At 43.1% G+C, this 20,339-nt stretch overlaps 1 pseudogene; it reads right to left on the minus strand.

The window, feature by feature from the left end:
* Positions 1-12,519: 12,519 nt before the first annotated feature.
* On the minus strand, positions 12,520-12,996 carry LOC106844139 (FUN14 domain-containing protein 2 pseudogene; annotated as a pseudogene).
* Positions 12,997-20,339: the final 7,343 nt, after the last annotated feature.

The following is a 20,339-nucleotide window of genomic DNA, read 5'->3' on the forward strand; positions in this document are numbered from 1 at the left end:
CATTCTGAGTTGTCTGGTTATTGGGGACAAGGGATCAGGACTGGGCTGGTGGCACTAGGAGGCTCTGGGCAGGCAGCAGGGCCGAGGGGGCACCACATGGGCTTTGGGCCAGGTGGCCTGGCTCCGTTCTTTACAGGCTGGGGAGTGAAGGCAGTTATTCTGCTCTCTAAGTCTCAGCTATAAAATCGGATTTTTACCGGGACCGTCCTGCCTCCAGCAATCCCCCTGGAAACAGAACCACCCCAACGTGTTGAGTGCTTCGAAAGCTTTGACTGAAACTCATTGGCGTCTGCTGCGTGACAGATGGGTAACGAATACAGTGATGGAACTTTTCCCACAACCAAGTCCACAATCAAGAATCACCAAACCACTGAGGAAAACCGGTATCACGGAAGAGAGGACCCCAAATAAATAGAATCCACAAGCCAGGATGTGAGTTAACAGGACAAACAGATTAAGACTTTACAGACACTTTTGGGATAATCAACAAAAATCAACAATGTATTACTCCACAAATAAGACCACATCTAATTCTAAAAAGGAGCAATGGTCTGGTCATAATAAAGTCAAGTCAGAAATGAGCACAAAACTATAGCCGAAAAAGATCTACGTCATGTAAATTTCTTACCATCTTTCTGATAACTTTGAGTTTAAGAGAAAATCGAAATAAAGTCAAGTGATTTAGAAATGAACAAGGAGAGTGCTACATCCTGAGATTGTGGGAAGGTTCAAAGCAATTCCCAGGAGGAAATGTATATAGCCTTAAGTGCATTTATTAAAAAGCAGGAAAGGCTGAATTGAAATAAGCTAACTCAAGAAACTTGAAAAAGAATAACAAAATAAATCCCCCAGAATAGAAGGAAGGAATTTATTTTTAAAAAAGCCAAAATTAATAAACTAGAATATAAAGCATAGATAAGATCCATAAAAGAAACATCTGATTCTTGGAAAAGGTGAATAAAATAAACAAATATGAAGGAGAATAAAAGGAAAGACAGACATCTGACTTTAGAAAGGAGAGAAGTTCCAGAAATACAGATATATAAGATATAATTATGTAACACCTCCAGATTTGAGACAGCAAAGACAGTTTTTTCCCTACCATTATTTTTTAGGTTAATCCCTTAGAGCTTGTAATTCCAAAGTTACGAGGGGGAAAATTGAAGAAAAAAATACTAATTTTAAGGACGGCAGGAAAGGAGAGAAAAAGAAACAAAACAGGTAGATAAGAAAAAGCACAAAATAAAAGGTTAGTTATGAATCCAAATATGTTGCTGATTAAATGCAAAAGACTAAATTATCTTGCTGAAAGACAAGAGCTTCCAGACAGAATAAAAAGTAAAATACCACGATACGCCAAGAGACACATCTAAAACAGAGTGGTTGAAAGCAAAAGTATTAAAAAGATATATTAGGCAAATTATAATCAAAATAATTATCATATAAAGTACACTTTGTAACAAAAAGTATTATTCGAGATAAAGAGGGTCACTTCCAAATGATGAAAGGCTTAATTAAACAGGAAGATACACCAGTGTTAAATATATGTGCACTGAATCACATAGCCATAAAATACATGAAACAAAAATTTTAGATGTAAGAACAAGAGACAAATCTAGACTCATAGTAGATTGTAATACATCTCTCTCAGTAAACGATGGGTCAAGCAGACAAAAAGTCACTAAGGAAACACATGTTTTGAAACCCAGATTGAACTATCATGATCCAAGAGACATATTTACTACGCTACACTCGTCTACTAGACAATACCTATTCTTTTCAAGCACACTGGGACGTTTTTAAAAAACTGAGCAAATACTGAGCCATAGAACAAGTTTTAACTAATTTCAAATAGAGAATTTTCACTATAATGACCAGAAATGTAAAATTCCTTTATAAAATATTAGCTAACCCAATCGAGTGGTGTATTAGGAGAGATAATATGTTCAACTAGCGTATACGCCAAGAATTCAAAGGTGGTTTAACATCAGAAAAATTTATTAATAAAATAGACTTAGGGAGTACAGAAGACTAAATTAATGGAATACAAAAGAAAAAATTACAAAATACAGGAAAAGCACTTGGCAAAGTTCAACACCTACTTATGATAAAATATTTTAGGACCTTGACTGTTTCTATTTTGTTGCTCTACTATTCTCAACTTGTGGAGTCTGTCACATGTTCCAAGATGTCAGCCCCACTCCAGCCACGACACATTCCAGGCAACAGAAAGGAGAGAAGAGAGGAGAATGGTGTGTTCTCCCTCTGTGTGAGGACACTTCTGGAAGCTGTATGCACTTTAGTTTATATCTCTTTGATCAGAACCAGGCTCAGGGTCACAGTTAGCTGCAAATGTGGCTGACAAGTATGCTCTTTATTTTAGACGGTCCCATTTTAGCTAAAAACCAGTAGATTCTATTAATGTAGAGCAGGAGCCAGCAAACTATGACTCTCGCCTGTTTTTGTAAATAAAGTTTTATTGGAACACAGCCATGCTTGTTTGTCTACATATTGTTTACGACTGCTTTCATGCTATAAGCACAGTTGGGTAGTTACAATGAAGCCTGCAAAGCCTATAATATTTGCCATCTGGTCTTTTACAGAAAATTTTTGCCCACCCCTTGTATAGAGAAAAGGGGAGAATGGATATTGGGGTCAATTAGAAGTCTCTGCCATACTGCTGTTACGCTTCTGTTTAATGTCATCCTAGGCATCCTTGCCAAACTGCACAAGACAGGAAAAGCCATCAGAGTTGTAAGGATTGGAAAGGAAGAGATAAAACAGTATGATCATCTACGTGGAAAATCGACACCGTTAACAGCTACATCTACTAAGAGGGTTCAGCAGGTATATGTCAGCTATCACCGTGATAATGTATAAAGAATATACAAGAAAAAAATTAAAATTCTTTTCAAATTAATATATAAATTCAATGCAATAAAGGTACAAATTTCAGCTGGCTTTTAAAAAGCGACTCAGCAATCTTTGCCAAAAAATTATATAGAAAGATAAAAGACAATTTGGGGGAAAAAAGGACAAACATTGAAAGAAAAGGAAACTGGACTTATTAGAATATATTACAAACCCATATTCATAAAAACAGAATGGTGATGATACAAGAACAGACAAGTAGACCAATGGTATAGAATGGGGAACTCAGAGCCAGAACTATGCGCAAATGGGAACTTAATATACAATAAAGGGGTCGCCTCAAATTGGTGGAGGAAAGACACTATTGGGAAAACTGGCTTTCCATATGAAGAAAAAATTCCATATCTAACATCACATCCAAAGGTGGATACTGAGTCGATTTAAGACCTAAATACAAAAGGTAAAATTACAGAAGTAATAGAAAAAAAAAAAAAGGAAAGAGAATCTTTCTACCAAAGGGCGCAGAAGAATTTCATAAATAAAGCTTCCAAAGCAAATACCAAAGAGCCAAAAAATTTAGTGACATTGACTGCATGAAAATTAAAAATTTCAGCTCAATGACAATGTGTTAGTTAGGCTCCCAGCAAGAAACAGATGGCATACGTGAAATGGGTAATTGGTGGGTGACTCTTTCCCTCCCCAAAACCCCAGGGCATAGTGGCATATCCTAGTTTTAAGTTGTTCTAGTTCCTCATGTGAGCAGCCACCATGGCGTGGCAACTGACAGATGGGTGGTGTGGTTTCACAACCGTGACGGGGAAGGGAACCTCAGCTGCCAAATCGATGAGCGCCAAAGCTGAACCACTAGGTCATCAGGGCTGGCTCTGGAGGATGTTTTAATAAAGGGACAGTTTACAAAGGTGTGAGCAGGATTAGGGAAGCCACAAGTAACAGGGCAGGAGCACAGGTGTCCCGGCAGTGGGGAGTTGCTAGCTCCTCCAGGAACACAAGGAGAGAGAAAGCTGTGTGGAGAGGCCCCTCCAAGAGCTGTGACTTTGTCAGTCTGTTGTGACTTTTGTTGCAGGAGGCAGCTGTCCCACAGCTACCCTGCAGGGAGAGACTGGGGGAGTCGATAGCCTCGCCTCCCTGCTCTTCCTCCCTCTGATTTTCTGCTAGTGCTGGAAGCCAGATGGCAAGGGAGCAATTTGATGGCCGTCTAGCTCTGCCTCCAAGGCCACTGGATGTGGAGGGAAAAATGGAAGACATCCAGCTCAGAAGGAGACTAGAGATGAAGAAACAGACAGGAAATCTGTTAGAGAAGAAGCAAAGGATACAGACAGACAGTTCCCTGAAGAGGAACTCCTGGGGTCTAATGTGCGTATGAAGACATGCTTCTAATTACTAGTAACGAGGCAAAAGCAATTTAAAACATCACTGAGTCATCTCTTTACACCCATATGAATGACAAAAATTAGACAAGAAGTCCAGTGCTGGCAAGGATGTAGGGGGATTGAGAACCTTATGTACTGCTGAGGGGAGTATAAATTGAGATAGCCATTCTGCAAGGTATTTAGTGGAGTTAAGACTGCATATATGCCATGATCCCTGCACGCCCACTTCTGGGAGTAAATACCGGGGAAATTCTTTCACTGGCACATTATGGGACACTTCAAAGATGTTCACGGCAGTGCTATTTGGGTAGCAGGAACTGGAGGCGACCCAGGTGCCTGCTGATAACTTTATGTAGTGGACGTGCCTCATAGACTACTGTCCAGCATTTAGAAGCAGTGACTATGGTGCAGCCACTACAGAAAACAGTGTGGAGGATCCTCAGAAATGAAAACATATGATCCAGCAATCCCACTTCTGGGTGTATATCCAAAGGAAACAAAATCAGGATCTCGAAGAGTGAGCTGTACCCTCATGCTCATCGCAGCATTATTCACAATGGCCAAGGTATGGAAACAACCTAAGTGTTCGTTGATGAATGAATGGATAAAGAAAATGTGGTATGTACATATATACAACGGAATATTATTCCATTGTATGGAGTAATACAGGAGATGTATAATGCCATGAGAAAGAAGGAAATCCTGCCATTTGTGACAACATGGATGAACCGGGAGGCCTTTATGCTAAGTGAAATAAGCCAGACAGAGAAAGACAAATACTGCCTTATTTCACTTATACGTGGAATCTAAAAAAGTTGGCCTCATAGAACCAGACAGTAAAGTGGTGGTTGCCAGGGGCTGGGGGGGTGGGACATATTGCTCAAAGGGTACAAAGTTTCAGTTATAAGATGAGTAATTTCTGGGGATCTAAGGAACAGCATGGTGATTATAGTTGATAACACTGTATGATGTACTTGAAATTTGCTAAGAGAGTAGATCTTTTTTTTTTTTTTTTAAAGATTTTATTTTTCCTTTTTCTCCCAAAGGCCCCTGGTACATAGTTGTGTATTTTTAGTTGTGGGTCCTTCTAGTTGTGCCATGTCCTCGCCCAGGATTCGAACTGACGAAACCCTGGGTGGCCAAAGCAGAGCGCGCGAACTTAACCACTGGGCCACGGGGCTGGCCCCAAAGAGAGTAGAACTTAAGTGTTCTCACCACACGCACAAAAGTGTGAGGTGATGGATGTCTTAATTGATTTGATCGTGGGAATCATTTCACAATGTGTATATATATATTAAATCACAATGTGGTAGACCTTAAAAAAATCGTATTGTACAACCTAAATATATACAAGTTTTATTTGTCAATCACGCCTCAGTAAAGTTGGAAAAAAAGTGTATTGCACAGAAAAAAAATCAGTGACTACTTGTACACACAGCAATATGGAGAGACCTAAAGTCAGTATTGAATGAAAAAGTAGAAAAGAGAATGCAGTCTATGGGTCTGGCCTGGGGGCATAGTGGTTAAGTTCACGGGCTCTGCTTCGGCAGCCTGGGGTTGTGGGTTTGGATCTGGGGCATGAACCTAGCACTGCTCGTCAAGCCATACTGTGGTGGCATCCCGTATAAAATAGAGGAAGATTGGCACAGATGTTAGCTCAGGGCCAATCTTCCTCACACACACACACACAAAAGAGTGCAGACTAGAACACAATAACATTGATAAAAATCAATAGCCTACATACACAATAGTACTACATAAATTTCAAGGATGCTTACATTTTCAAGGACATGTCACACCCATTCAACTGACTGCTTAAGGAGGGGAGAATAGGAGGTGCAATCAGGATGAAGGAGAAATATCGAAAGGAGAGAAGAACCTTGACTGCACTGAAGCTGAGAGGGTGCCTTGAACTGAGGAGTGGGAGGAGCTCCAGCCTCACCTCTGGTCCAGAAGGAAAATGTGCATGTATGTCTCCACCTCCACACTGCCAGGATCCTTCTGGGGAGAGACGAGGCACAGCGCCCCTGAGACATGGCCCAGGCAAGGAGGGGGATCATCCCCTGGACTAGTGTGGAGGTTGATCCACAGTGAGAAATAAGAATAAAATTATTAGAAAGGAGGAGGTCAATTTTTAAAAAATGTGCAGACTTTAGGTGTCTCCTATTTTGATGCAATTGGGGTTACACAGCATCATCTGTGAAAGGGTTTTCTCGGAGAACCTTGAACCTCAATCTGCTTAAGCTTCTTGTGCTAACTGCCAGTTTATAGGAAATTCAGTGGGGGAGGGGGAGGGGGCACCACGCACACAGGCGTGCATTCCATCAAATCCAGAAGGTGGAAGATTTTACAGAGCCAATTTCTGGTTTATTCAACAAATAAATGACATGAAAAAAATGGGGGTGGAATTGCTAAGGATTAAAAGAATCTTAAGAGACACCTCTAGTGCATTCAATGTGGGGACCTTGGATCCTGGTTTGAACAAACCAGTTCTGAAGAGACATTATGGGAGGGGCCAGCCCAGTGGCACAGCGGTTCAGTTCGCATGTTTAGCTTTGGAGGCCCAGGGTTCGCCGGTGCAGACCTATGCACCACTTGTCTTGGCCACGCTGTGGCAGGCGTACCACATATAAAGTAGAGGAAAATGGGCATGGATGTTAGCTCAGAGTCAACCTTCCTCAAAAAAAAAAAAAAAAAAAGAGACATTATAGGAAAATCAGGTAAATTTGAGTACTAACCGGATAAGGCATTATTGTCAATTATTTTTGGTATGATAATAGTATTGTGGTTAAGTCAAAAACAAAAGACTCTCTATTTTAGAGATACTTGCTGAAATATTTATGGGTAAAATTATGTCTGAGATTTGCTCTGAGATAATCCAGCTGGGTGGTGGGGGAGGTGGGACGGAGTAGAAGAAAAAAACCTGGTCACATGTTGATAGTTGTTGAAGCGAGTGAAGGGTACGTGGGCGTTCGGCATACTATTCTCTCAACTTTTGTACATGTTTTATTTGCTAGAGCTGAACCAGAAAATGCAGGGCCTAAAGGTATGACTTAATGGAAATATAGGAGACAATAGATTTTTTACAAGTGCAACATGGGGAAATGATATTTTGTGTCTACAGGAAGGATTGACAGATTTGATTTCATAGACATTAGAAACAAGCAATGGGCTTGGATGAAATATTTGCAACATTTATAACAAGTAATTAATACCCAGAATACAAAGAACATATATAAAACAACAAGAAAAGAAGCAATCCAACGGAGAAACAGGAGATGATAGTAAACATTTGTCATCTCTGTTTTAGGGAATCCCTCACTATGTGCATACCTGGGCCACACGCAGCCAAAGGGACTATGTTGTCCTCTTGCCTCCCTGGTGCACCTGGAGGTGGGGTGTTGCCCACTGGACCCTCCCTCCCAGAATGTTGAGTCTGGAGTGTGTGATGCAAATTTGTGTAAATAGTTGGGGGGGCGGGTATCATGCTTAAGGTCTTTAAGAAATTAAGTAAAAAATTCAGGATGCAAACTAATATATACAATACAGTCCCATCCGTGTAGCGCCCCACCCCCGCAATTGCTACATGTTTCCTTAACTCACACCAGTGATGGTGCTTTTCTCTCGTATATGCATCCTGTTTCCCTCCATGAGTTCTCTCCGTGTTTAAAGACTTTTGCATCAAAAATTCCCCAGTTGACCCCCTGGCACCTCTCCAGCCACTGTCCTCTGTCCCTTATTGCCTCAAGTTAACTGTGCTTTGGGCAATAAGAGGAGGGACCGTGGCCCGGATTTGGGGGGAGGCAGACCCGGGAGGGCTGTGGTATTGTGGAGGAGTTACAAGCTTGTCAGAGGTATTAAGGGAGGGGCAGGGTGCCAAAGGCTGGAGAATTCAGGAATATTTGGGTTACAGCCTGACACGTGTGTGTGTGTGTGTGCCTCCGTGAGGCGACACAGGGCATGGCTCTTGACTACAGGCCAGATTGGCCTCAGCTCTGATCGACAGGCGTGTGGCGGGGGTGTGATGTTTCTTGGCAGGAGGGAAACCAATTGGCTCAAGTGATTCTCCTATAAAAATCGATGGTCTCCGAATCAGAATCCCACAGGAGGCCTGTCTTAGTTTATTTCCCAAAAGCAGCACCTGAGAGAAAGGGTTGAGAGGGAGGGAGTTTTCTCTGGACCTGATTCTAGGAAGCCGGAGTGAAGGAGTCGGGAGTGAGATGGGGAAAGGGAAAGACCAGCAGGGATGTATTGCCAAGGTTGCCACACACTTTGGGGGCTTGCCAGCATCTCCTAAGTGTACAGAATGGTCATTCTAAAGGAGGTCACCTAAAGGGCTGGCTGCAGCATTTCTCCATAGCTCTCATACCCCGTGGGAGTTAACTCCCCAGTACCTCCAGGCTGGACTTGTGCTGGCTGGGCTGGCTCCTAGTGGTGCTAGAGAAGACGCTGGAGAAGAAGGTATGGCTCGTGCTTGAGGTGGGACGCTGTCAGCAGGAGGAGCTGTCTGAGCTCGCATAGCACTGTCCACCTCTGTTGTGGCTGAAATTGGAGGTGGTCAAGGGCATGTGATGTGGGGCCCCAGAGGCGTCTGCTACAAGCCCCAAATCTAAACTCCACAAGGAAGAGTGAAGACGCACAATAGCGACCAATACATAAAACACTTAGGCATGAACTTAGGAAATGTGCAAGATGTGTATGAAAACAGCTGTAAAACTCTAATGAAGTTCATACAAAGGCTTGAACATAGCCAACTCATTCTTGGCTAGGGAGTCTGAAACCGAGGATGAAGAGGTTAAGAAGTCTTCCCTGGGCTAGAGGAAGAGAACAAAAACTTCAAGATAAGCTTTGCTAACTGCAGCTGTGCATATTCAGCAGAATCAACTGTTGTTTAAAACTGACCAGGTCTGTCAGTCCCTCCTTAGCATAGGAGTGAGCTGTCGTTTCCAGGAAGTCGAGGTCTGGGCATCAAGATTCAGCCTCACAAGGCCAAACGCAGGCTGCATGTGAAAACTAATCAGAAAAGTCCAGACAGTCAAAGGAAAAGAAATTCAGTCTTCAAGGCCAAACGCGGGCTGGTGGGAAGGTGCCAACCAGCAAGGCCACATGCTCCCCGTCGCCTACCTGAAACCCCAGCACATGCTCCCCCTTCCTTACCTAAAACCCAAGATAAAAATCCCTACTTTTTTCCCTTCAGGGAGGTGGGTCTGAGTTCCAACTCCCATCTCGTCGTCTGGCTGCCTTTCGACAATGGTAAACCTCTTTCCTTGCTACATCCTGCTGTTTCAGTTTTTTTCTTTATTGGCCCTACTACGCAGCGGGCAGACAAACATGTGTTTGGATTCAATAACAAGCCCCAATAGTGCAATGATTTCAGTTTTTCCCAGATTAACGTAAATTCAAGGTTATCCAAATCAAAATTTCTATACAGTGTTTTTTTTTTTTTGAATTTGGCAACATGAGTCTAAATTGATTTGGAAGAATAAAGTGTGAGAATAACCAGTAGAAAAATTTTAAAACAACGACTATCAGGGAACTTGTCCTTTCAGATATTAAAATATACTATAAAGCAAATAAGTAAAACACACTTGCCACTGGCATAGGAATGGACAGATGAATCAATGACACAGAATAGACTCCAGAAACGGATCCAGGGAATTAGTTGGGGCTGTTTTGGTTGTAAGTGACAGAAATCCGATGGGAGCCAGCTTAAGCGAAGAAGGGAGTTTATCAGAAGGGATGTGGACTATCTTGTGGGATCTCTGGGCTGGGGTGCAGCTGGGCCTCATGAATCAAAATGGCGACTAGCACTCTGTAGGGGACCCAGGAAATTCTCTCTGTATCACCTCTGCTTCTTTCAGAGCGTCTGCCTCATTCTTCTTTCTTACTCAGACCAGCTTCTCTGCTCTTCAGTTGACATCCTTACAACACTCCTGAATTTTATAGCTTACGTTCTTAATCCCCCTTATTTCTTTCCCCCTAGACTCCCAGGGAAGACACTGATTGGCTTTCTTTGGGTCAGCTGACTAACACTGTGCCAATAAACTGGAGCCAAGGGCAGAGTCATGTCATGGTGGCTGCTGTGGTGACCACATAGAAAGGAGGGAGAGTGTTCACAGAAGTGTGGTGATTGGGGGTTGGAGGTGAGGGTGGGCAAACCATACAATAGGAACAATAGATATCTATTGCACCCAAGTACATATAGGAATTTGGTAGATAGTTGTGACATAATAAGAAATATATATATTGGTCCCTGTCCCCAGTTCCTGACACAGAGCTCCTAAAACCCTTGTAATTTCCTGAGTGATGGGAGTCATAGGAGCATCTTACACAGAGCTCCTAAATCCTTTGGCATTTCCTTGGTGAGAAGAGCATCTTTTGTTCTAATGAGGTGACTCTTGGTGGGCTCTGGATAGCTTCAGAATCGGGGCTGGTCACCAGAGAGACCACGCCTTGATTAGAAGCTTGGAACTTTCAGCCCCGCCCCCCATCTTCCATGGATGGGAGAGGGGGTGGAGATTAAGTTAATAATAGATCATGCCTACATAGTGAAGCTTCCATAAAAATCCCTAAACTACAGGATTCGGGGAGATTCTGGGTTGGTAAACACATCCACACGCAGGAGAGTGGTCACCCCAACTCCACAGGGACAGAAGCTCCTGCACTTGGGAACTTTCTAGACCTCACCTTATGTATCTCTTCATCTGGCTGTTTGTCTGTATCCCTTATCATATCCTTTATGATAAACCAGTAAATGAATTAAGTATTTCCCCGAGTTCTGTGAGCCGTTATGACAAATTATTGAATTTGAGAAGGGGTTGTGGGAACCCAAGGTTTATAGCTGGTTGGTCAGAAGTGCAGGTGACAATCTGGGACTTGAAATGGCATCTGAAGTGGGGGGTAATTTTGTGGCACTGAGCCCTTAATCTGTGGGGTCTGCACTAACGCCAGGTAACTAGTGTCCTAATTGAATTGTAGGACACCCTGTTGGTGTGTGCAAAGTTGGAGAATTGGTTGGTATGGGAAAAAACTCCACACGTTCTGTGTCAGAAGTGTTGTGAATAGAGGAAAGGAGTTTTCTTTTAACAACTAAGGAGGAGTTTCAAATCAGAGGAGAAAAGATGCAGTAAATGGTGGTGGGACTGTTGCCATCCAGTTCACTGACGTCATCACTTAAAAAAAAATTTGACGATGGAATAGTTTATTTCTTATGTGCTATCCGTCTCGATTCTGAATGCCTGGAATGCTACTTCTCAAAAATGGGTTCAAGTGTTACATTTCATACTAACGGGATAAAAAATAGTAGAATTGGTACAGAAGAGCTATGGCTGCCCCTAATGTTTTGAAAAGAGGTGAAAAAAACTTCAAATTTCGAAGCTTAAATCATTTTCTATGGAATAAAAACCCAAGAGCTTCTTCCCTGCCCTGAAGTCACATGTTTTACCATAAGTAAACTCTTTTGGAATAACCGTGGAATGCATTCCACCTGTCTGGGGGAAAACACCCCGTGGATAACATCTTAATGCCCCTAAATGATTCACTAAGTCTGACGATCGGATGGTATATTGCTGTCAGTTGGTTTTCCTAAAAACCTTCCACCAAATACAAGATCTTCAGAGCAGCACACACCTGTAGCATAAATGCACGCTATATTCAGACTTTTCAGCATAGTGCTTATGTTGCCATTTTGGTCAGGATAATAATAACAGGTATAAATAGCTCCCCTTGTGTAATCTAAAACCACCTGAAAAGGAAAGTAGACCTCAAGATACCAAAATATTTCATACTTCAAGGCAAATAAATGCATTCTGTTCCTCTCCATGCAGCACGCAACAACCAGGTGTCTATGCACTTGCTATTTCTTTTCCAAATCAGCAGTTTGGGACAGCCTTTGAGGATCTGCTCAACCTCCCCCGGTGAGCCGTCTTGCAGCAGTTTTGCTCAGTATTTTATGTAGGGGGAGATTAGCCAAGTGAGGAGCAACCTGGGAGAAGAACTGAACGTCTGTCGTCTCTTCCATCACCATCAAGCTCACGTCAGGGCCATGTGAGCTAACCCGTACCGACAGGTGCCTATGGAAAGCCATTCGGCTTCTCCACTGTGGGGAGGAAGGCTCGGGAGAAGAGGAGGGGGAGACACTCAACGTCTCATGATGGAGCAGAGAGGCTCCTGGTCAGAAGGAACAACCCACATGTTCTGATGAAAGATGGGTTGAGAAAAAACCCACTTGGGAACATTGGAAGTAGAAGTGTCCTCCTTAGGATGCCATACCAAGCAGAAAGCCTCTGAAAACCCCCCCGGTCGCTGGAACATTCTTCTTCACGAATGATGCCACCTGCTCAGTTTTTCTTTTGACTTCAGTAGATATCTGGCTGCTCTCAGGGATTTTCAGCTTTTCCTCGGCTTCCTTCAGATCCTTCTCTACTCACTGCCAGTAACCTTTGATGCACCCAGCATGTTCTCCTTTACAAACTAAAGGAGAAAAATAATCTACTTCCCACAGCTATTGCAGCCAACTCTCCAACCTCCTGGAAAATGAAACCCGCATGCCAACCATGGACACCTCCCACCAATGGTGGGACCGCCACGCTGGACTCTTCTGCAGAGGGCCCAGCTTCCTGCATGAACATGACTGCTTTCTAGCAAATTCTACAAGGTCCAGTGGTTCAAAAGTTTCCTCAAGGTTTCCTTGACTGGACACTGCCATTTGGGCGAGCTCATCTCTCGAGGACATCACAGGGGCTCCTGTGGCCCTTTCACTCTTTTGTGACAGTGAGTGCCATGTTCTCACTGCCCTTCTCAGCAAAATCGAGGTAATTATAATTAAAATTATAATTATAATCCTTTTATACCATGAATTCCCTTGCCCCTCTTTCCCTGTCTTTCTCGCCAGGCAAAACCTCAACCCTGGTTAGATTCTTTTTCCCTCTTACTCTATTCCTGTATGTCAGCAGCTGAGGATGGCCACACCATAGGAAATAACACCAGTTACAACAAAACGCCACCACATGATGGTCTGTCTGACTTTAAAATTGTGACCAGTTTCAAGGGAAGCCCCAGCACTGCCCGGCATTCCTACAGATTCTAGTCATCAATCCTCTCCCCGTCTCTCCGAAATCCTTACCTTCTCTCTTGATCGTGCCTCACTTTCAGCCCATGACCTCGCTTCCCATTTCACTGAGAAAATGGCAGCAATCTGATGAGAGCTCTCCTCTTGCTCTGTGGTGGAGGCCGCCTGGATGTTCACGAACCCCATCTCCTCTGAGGACACGTGGGGACTTCACTTCCCAGCCTCCTTTGCAGGTGGGTTGGGCAATGGACTGGGGTCTGTCCTGCACTGCTTCTGAAGCAGTGTGCATCTCGGCCTGGCCATCACGTGTCATACCTGGTCCTTCTCATTCTTTCTCTCTGCTCCTCAGCTAGCCAGGTGGGAGGGATGCTGAGGAAGTCTCTGAGGAGGCCCTGATGGACAGCAGAGCTGGGGATGGAAGGAGCCTGGACTCCTGTGTGACTCCATGAAGAAACTTGTCCTGCGTTGGACTGTGATGTGAGTGAGAAATACACTTTGTGGTGTTAAACCACCAAGATTTGGTGTCATCCCACAACTAGAAGGACCTGCAACTAAGATATACAACTGCATACAGGGCGGGCTTGGGGCGATAAAGCAGAAAAAAAAAAAAACCAAAAAAACCAAAAAAAGATTGGCAACAGTTGTTAGCCCAGGTGCCAATCTTTAAAAAAAAAAAAAGATTTGGTGTCACAGCAGCTAAGTAGACTCATTCACTGTCCCACCTTCAGGTACACCAAACCACTGTGCTTCCATCTACACCCGTGCACCTTGCCTTCCATCCTGCTACAGGGGCCTGCTCTCTGCTCCTGTCACAGGCCGTGGAGCCTACACCCACGCACTTATTCCCACTTACCTCTCCTCTGCACACACGAGTTCTCTGTCCCTTCTGAACCATCTTAGATGCCCACTCTGTCCGACATGCACGACTTCTGTGACGTCCTGGCTTCTTTGCCTCCTTTCAGAGCAAAACTCTTTAAGAGATGCCCTTTGCATTGTCTTCACTTCCTGACTTCATATCCTGTTTTTTTTTTGTTTAATTAAAAAATTAATATTATGAGATATTTCAAATCTACCGAAAAATGTAGAGAAAAAGATTTTAAAAACCCAACAATTCACGACCTCTATACCCAGCATCTAGCTTTCATAGATCTTACTATTTGACCATATGTTTGCTTTTTTTTCTGAAGATTAGCCCTGAGCTAACATCTGTGCCAATCTTCCTCTATTCTTTTTCCTTCTTCTCCCCAAAGCCCCCCAGTACATAGTTGTGTATTTTAGTTGTGGGTCCTTTTAGTTGTGGCATGTGGAACGCCGCCTCAGCGTGGCTTGATGAGCGGTGCCATGTTTGTGCCCAGGATCTGAACCAGTGAAACCCCGGGCCACTGAAGCAGAGCGTGTGAACTTAACTACTCGGCCATGGGGCTGGCCCCCGTATGTATTTTTAAAGAGAGACACACACACTTAACGACACCCTTGTACCCCTCTCCAATTGCACCCTGTCCCTTTCTCTCCCTAGGTAACAACCACCCTGAAGTTAATGAATGTGGTTCTCTAGTTTTTGTATTTTAATTTTTTACGTGGTTGCCCATTACCAATGGCTAGCATTACTTTGTGTGTCTCTGAACTTAAAATAAATAATATCCTCCTTATAAATCATTCTACAAATTGCTTTTATTCACCAACATTTTGTTTGTGAGATTTATCCATGTTGATGTGTGTAGATATATCTTCACTTCCAAATAAAACCACAACAGTGCTCCGTTCTTTGGCTCCACCATACCCCCGGCCCCAACTCTGCGCCTCAGTTTTCCTTCTGACGCTCATTTAGGTTGCTTTCAAAATTTTGCTGTTACAAATTATTCAGGATTTCTATTTCTTATTTAGTAACTTCTGGAAAGTTATATATATATATATTTTTATTAATGTTATGATAGATTACAACCTTGTGAGATTTCAGTTGTACATTTTTGTTAGTCATGTTGTGGGTACACCACTTCCCCCTTTGTGCCCTCCCCCCACCCCCCCTTTTCCCTGGTAACCACCGATCAGATCTCCTTGTCAATATATTAACTTCCACCTATGAGTGGAGTCATATAGAGTTCGTCTTTCTCTGACTGGCTTATTTCGCTTAACATAATACCCTCAAGGTCCATCCACGTTGCTGTGAATGGGCCAATTTTGTCTTTTTTTATGGCTGAGTAGTATTCCATTGTGTATATACCATATCTTCTTTATCCAATCATCAGTTTCTGGGCATGTAGGTTGGTTCCACGTCTTGGCTATTGTAAATAATGCTGCGATGAACATAGGGGTGCAAGGGACTCTTGGGATTTCTGATTTCAGGTTCTTAGGATAGATACCCAGTAATGGGATGGCTGGGTCATAGGGTATTTCTATTTTTAACTTTTTGAGAAATCTCCATACTGTTTTCCATAGTGGCTGTACCAGTTTGCATTCTCACCAACAGTGTATGAGGGTTCCTTTTTCTCCACAACCTCTCCAACATTTGTCGTTCTTGGTTTTGGATGTTTTTGCCAATCTAACGGGTGTAAGGTGATATCTTAGTGTAGTTTTGATTTGCATTTCCCTGATGATTAGCGATGATGGAAAGTTATATTTTTTCTAGAAATTTGTCCATTCTGTTTACATTTTCAAATATATTGGCCCAATGTTTTTTACAGTATTTTATTTACTTTTTAATCTCTGCTGTATCTGGAGTTCCGTTACGTTTTTATCTCCATTTTTTTTCTTGATCAGTGTTTTCAGATAATATCAATTTCAAAGATACAACTCTTGGCTTTGTTGGTAGTCTCTATTGTGTCTTTGTTTTCTATTTAATTAATCTTAGTTCTCAGCTTTCCTATCTACTTTCCACTTTTTTTTGGTTATTCTGTTTTTTTCCTAACCTTTAAAGAAGGCTCTTTAGTCTTTATGCTTTTCTAATATAAAGATGTGAGAATATAAATTTTCTCTTATGTTCTACTTTTGCTGCATCCTGTAATTTTTGATGTGTAATATTTGCAATATTGTTCAATTCTACATATTTTAAATTTTTGTTATGATTTTTTTCTTTGATCCGTAAGACGTTAGATCTGGGATTTAAATTTGCAAATGTACAGGAATGTTTAAATTTCTCTGCTTGTTGATGGCACCTTACTAACTGCATTTTAGTCAATCTGTATGATATTCCTTCCTTGAAATTTGTTGAGACTTGCCTTACAGCCTGTTACTTGGTCAATTTAGTATATGTTCCAGGTACGCTTAAGTAGACTGTGTGAAATTTAATTACTAGGAGCAGGGTTTTATATATGTCAATATATTATATATATATATACACACACACATATACATGTCAATATATTATATATGTCAATATATTATATATATAATATATATATAATTTTACAATTGTTATATTTTCCAGGAGATTGAATCTTGTCATTTTATAATAAGCCCTTCTAGCCCTAAAATGCCTTTTCTGTGGGTTCAGCACCACTGACCAATGACCGCTCTGAGAGCTTCGATGCAGGCTTGGGAGCAGCAGCCAGGCCTGGCAATGAGGTCCAGGTGGAACAGGAATGCAGGGCAGAGAGAACATGGTGGGAAAAAGGGGACGTGGTGTGCAGGTTGGACTTGATGTGCTGGGTGAGATGAAGGATGTGAGGCTTCAAATGTCGACAGTTTCTCACCTCCTGGCATGTGTGATGCCAGTCCATAGTAGGTGACCTATTTTTTGCTCCTACTGGGGGACAACAGCCACTTTACATTAGGTGTCAGACTGGGGCAGTGGGACCCGGAGAGACCAAGCACACAAGGAGATGATTACCGAGTGCATGGCCACCTCCTGTACTAGTCAGAACTCCCTGTTCGGAGTGACAGAAACAAAAAAGAGAATTTATTGACTCATAAAACCAAAACCTTGTGAAGGACAAGGGTGGAGATGATCTTTGAGACTCCTGGAAGCAACGCAAATGCTGTTAGGACTCTCTCTGTCTTTCTCTACGTGTTGGCATCATTCTCTCAGACCCACTTCTCCCTGAGGACATAACCACAGCTGCTGGCAATTCTGTTTTAACATCCTCAAATCTCCAAAAGGGACTTCCAATGCAAACATGTCTGCATAAGTCAGCTTCAAACTCTTTGCTTGGAAATCATATAAAAGAAATAAAGAGAATGAAAAAACCGTGGAAAATCCCTGTTCAAAGAAACGTCAAAATCCCAGCTGTGAATAGGTAGAAACTGTGATTAGAAGAAAGGAAGTAGGAAACATGGCAGGAGGGTGATGGGGCTGCAGCCTTCTGAAAGTCTGAAACACTTCCTGGAGGTGATAGTGACAATGGCCCTGATATCAGTTCCCCTACATCAAACCCAGCATATGTGGGGTTAAAACCAAAGCACTGTTTCCCTGCTCACTCCCTGGTTCCCTGGTTCCAGAATCCACTTCCACCATGGAGACAGACACAGCCAAGGACAAGCACCTGGGTTCCTTGTCATCTCCTCCTCCTTCCTGCAAACAGCCTCCCAAGGCCCAACGCAGGCTGGTAGGAAAGCTCCAACCAGCAAGGCCACTGACTCCCCCCCCTCCCACCCCATCTACAAGCAGCCACATTCCTCACAAACCTTTAAAACCCCTCACCTCCCCTCTTTTGGGGAGATAAGGTGAAACAAGACAAGTTTGAAGGCTCACTCTCATCTCCCGGCTGATGTCATCTAAAATAAAAACCCTTTCATTGCAATAAGCCTGGCGTTCCAGTTTTTATCTGGCCCATCTTGTGTGGCAGGTGAAGAACCTATGTCTGTAGGCGATAACAATCTGGCGAGCCAGCCAGGAGGCTCTCGCCTGTGGCTGCGCAGCCCTGGGCCCACTGGAATTTCCCAGGAAGCAGTCCAGCAGCTGCCTGGGTGATTTGCCCTAGAGACTGTCCCCAGTACTTTCTGTCTGGCCCAGAACCGTGACCATAGGTACATTTTCTTATGGCAAAGAAATAGGCTCTAGATTTGTTTGTTTCTTTGTTGTTCGTTCTGAGGAGTCAATGGACTCTGAAATAGGGTAAATTGCCTTGGGGGCCCCCATGAACTTCCTTCCCTTCCTCTGGGGTCCCTTCCATTCACGGAGGGGCCATCTGGGGTCCTTTCCATTCATGGAGGGGCCATCGGTGGTCCTTTCCATTCATGGAGGGGCCATCTGGGGTCCTTTTCCTTCACAGAGGGGCCATCTGGAGTCCTTTTCCTTCACGGAGGGGCCATCTGGGGTCCTTTCCATTCACGGAGGGGCCATCTATGGTCTCTTTCCTTCATGGAGGGGCCATCTGGGGTCCTTTCCATTCACGGGGGGGCCATACGGGGTCCTTTTCCTTCGTGGAGGGACCATCTGGGGTCCTTTTCCTTCATGGAGGGGCCATCTGGGGTCCTTTTCCTTCTCGAGGGGCTATCTGGGGTCCTTTTCCTTTACGGAAGGGCCATCTGGGGTCCTTTTCCTTCATGGAGCGGCCATCTGGGGTCCTTTCTATTCGTAGAGGGGCCATTGGGGAGCAGATTCAGAGTGGGAATAGTTGTAGGACTTTCTACCCTCAATCTTGGAATCGATTCACTGATGTCTGGCTTTCCTGAGTCTGGATCTGCGTGTCTGTCTGTCTCTGTGTATTGGAATGGGAAACATGCTGTCTGTCCCCAAGCAGAGCCCAGTGGAGTTGATTCTGAGTAGATGGTCTAATTATAGTTATAAGCCAATGCTTAAAAGAGATAATTTTCGGGGCCGGCCCTGTGGCTGAGAGGTTAAGTTTGCGTGCTCTGCTCTGGCAGCCCAGGGTTCGGATCCTGGGCGCGGACATGGCGCTGCTCGTCAGGTCACGTTGAGGCAGCTTCCCACATGCCACAACTAGAAGGACCCACAACTAAGATATACAACTACGTATGGGGGGTTTGGGGAGATAAAGCAGAAAAAAAAAAAGAGAGAATTTTCTTTTGTAATACTGCATAGCCACAATATTCTTTAAACTCCAGAGAGAAAAATGGCCAAACAATGGATCTTTACGTTGGAAAGTTTTTAGGGAGCTCTCGTCATAAACAGCTGTTTGATTAAAAAAAATTTTTTTTTTGCTTTTTCTCCCCAAATCTCCCCAGTACATAGTTGTATATTTTAGCTGTGTGTCCTTCTAGTTGTGGCATGTGGGATGCTGTGTCAACATGGCCTGACGAGCGGTGCCATGTCTGCGCCCAGGATCAGAACTGGTGAAACCCTGGGCTGACGAAGCAGAGCGCGTGAGCTTAACCACTTGGCCACAGGGTGGCCCCTAGACAGCTGTTTTATTGGTACCTACGAAAAGACCAAATTAAAAGGAAAATACAATGACTAGTCTTAAAAACTTAATCAAACTTGGGGTCTCACCTTCTTCTCATGGTCTTACAGATGCTAATGAAAACATTAACAAAGAGAAGTCAAAACTGAATGAGTCACAGGACTCATCCCAACAAGACGAAAATCTTTAACTAGTTATTAAAAAGGAAAATGGGTTAAATGGAACAGACATAAATAAAGTTAAAACAAAGGCTTTATTAAAACACTGCCTAAGGTTGGGTGGGCTAAAGGGACCCCCCCATGGGACCCCCAACGTTAAAGGACATCAGACAAACCTGTTCTATTCACCCCAGTTTGAAAAATTTTAAAAAGTCAAGAGGCAGAAATCACAGTGGGAAACCTGACCAGCAATTGTTTGGGGCAAAGTTAGGCTGCTCAGGTTGATAAGACTATAGAGACTAAAGTACTTAAGCTAATATTATATGAAGAGGTTATGTCAACTTTGCCTGAATTTTTTTTTGGAATAAATGTTATGTCTAGCTGAGAATGCTTTCCCTACATAATATTGTAATACCAAAACTTTTGAATGGAATTCTAATATAAGTTATAATTAGAAATATAAGAGTTGGAAAAATTAAGATAAAGATTTGTAAAAATTGGTATATTTAAATGGGCTTTATATAAAATGATTATATCTCTTTTGCCTGAT

This window comes from Equus asinus, chromosome 13 (genome assembly GCF_041296235.1).
Source record: "Equus asinus isolate D_3611 breed Donkey chromosome 13, EquAss-T2T_v2, whole genome shotgun sequence".
NCBI lineage: Eukaryota > Metazoa > Chordata > Mammalia > Perissodactyla > Equidae > Equus > Equus asinus.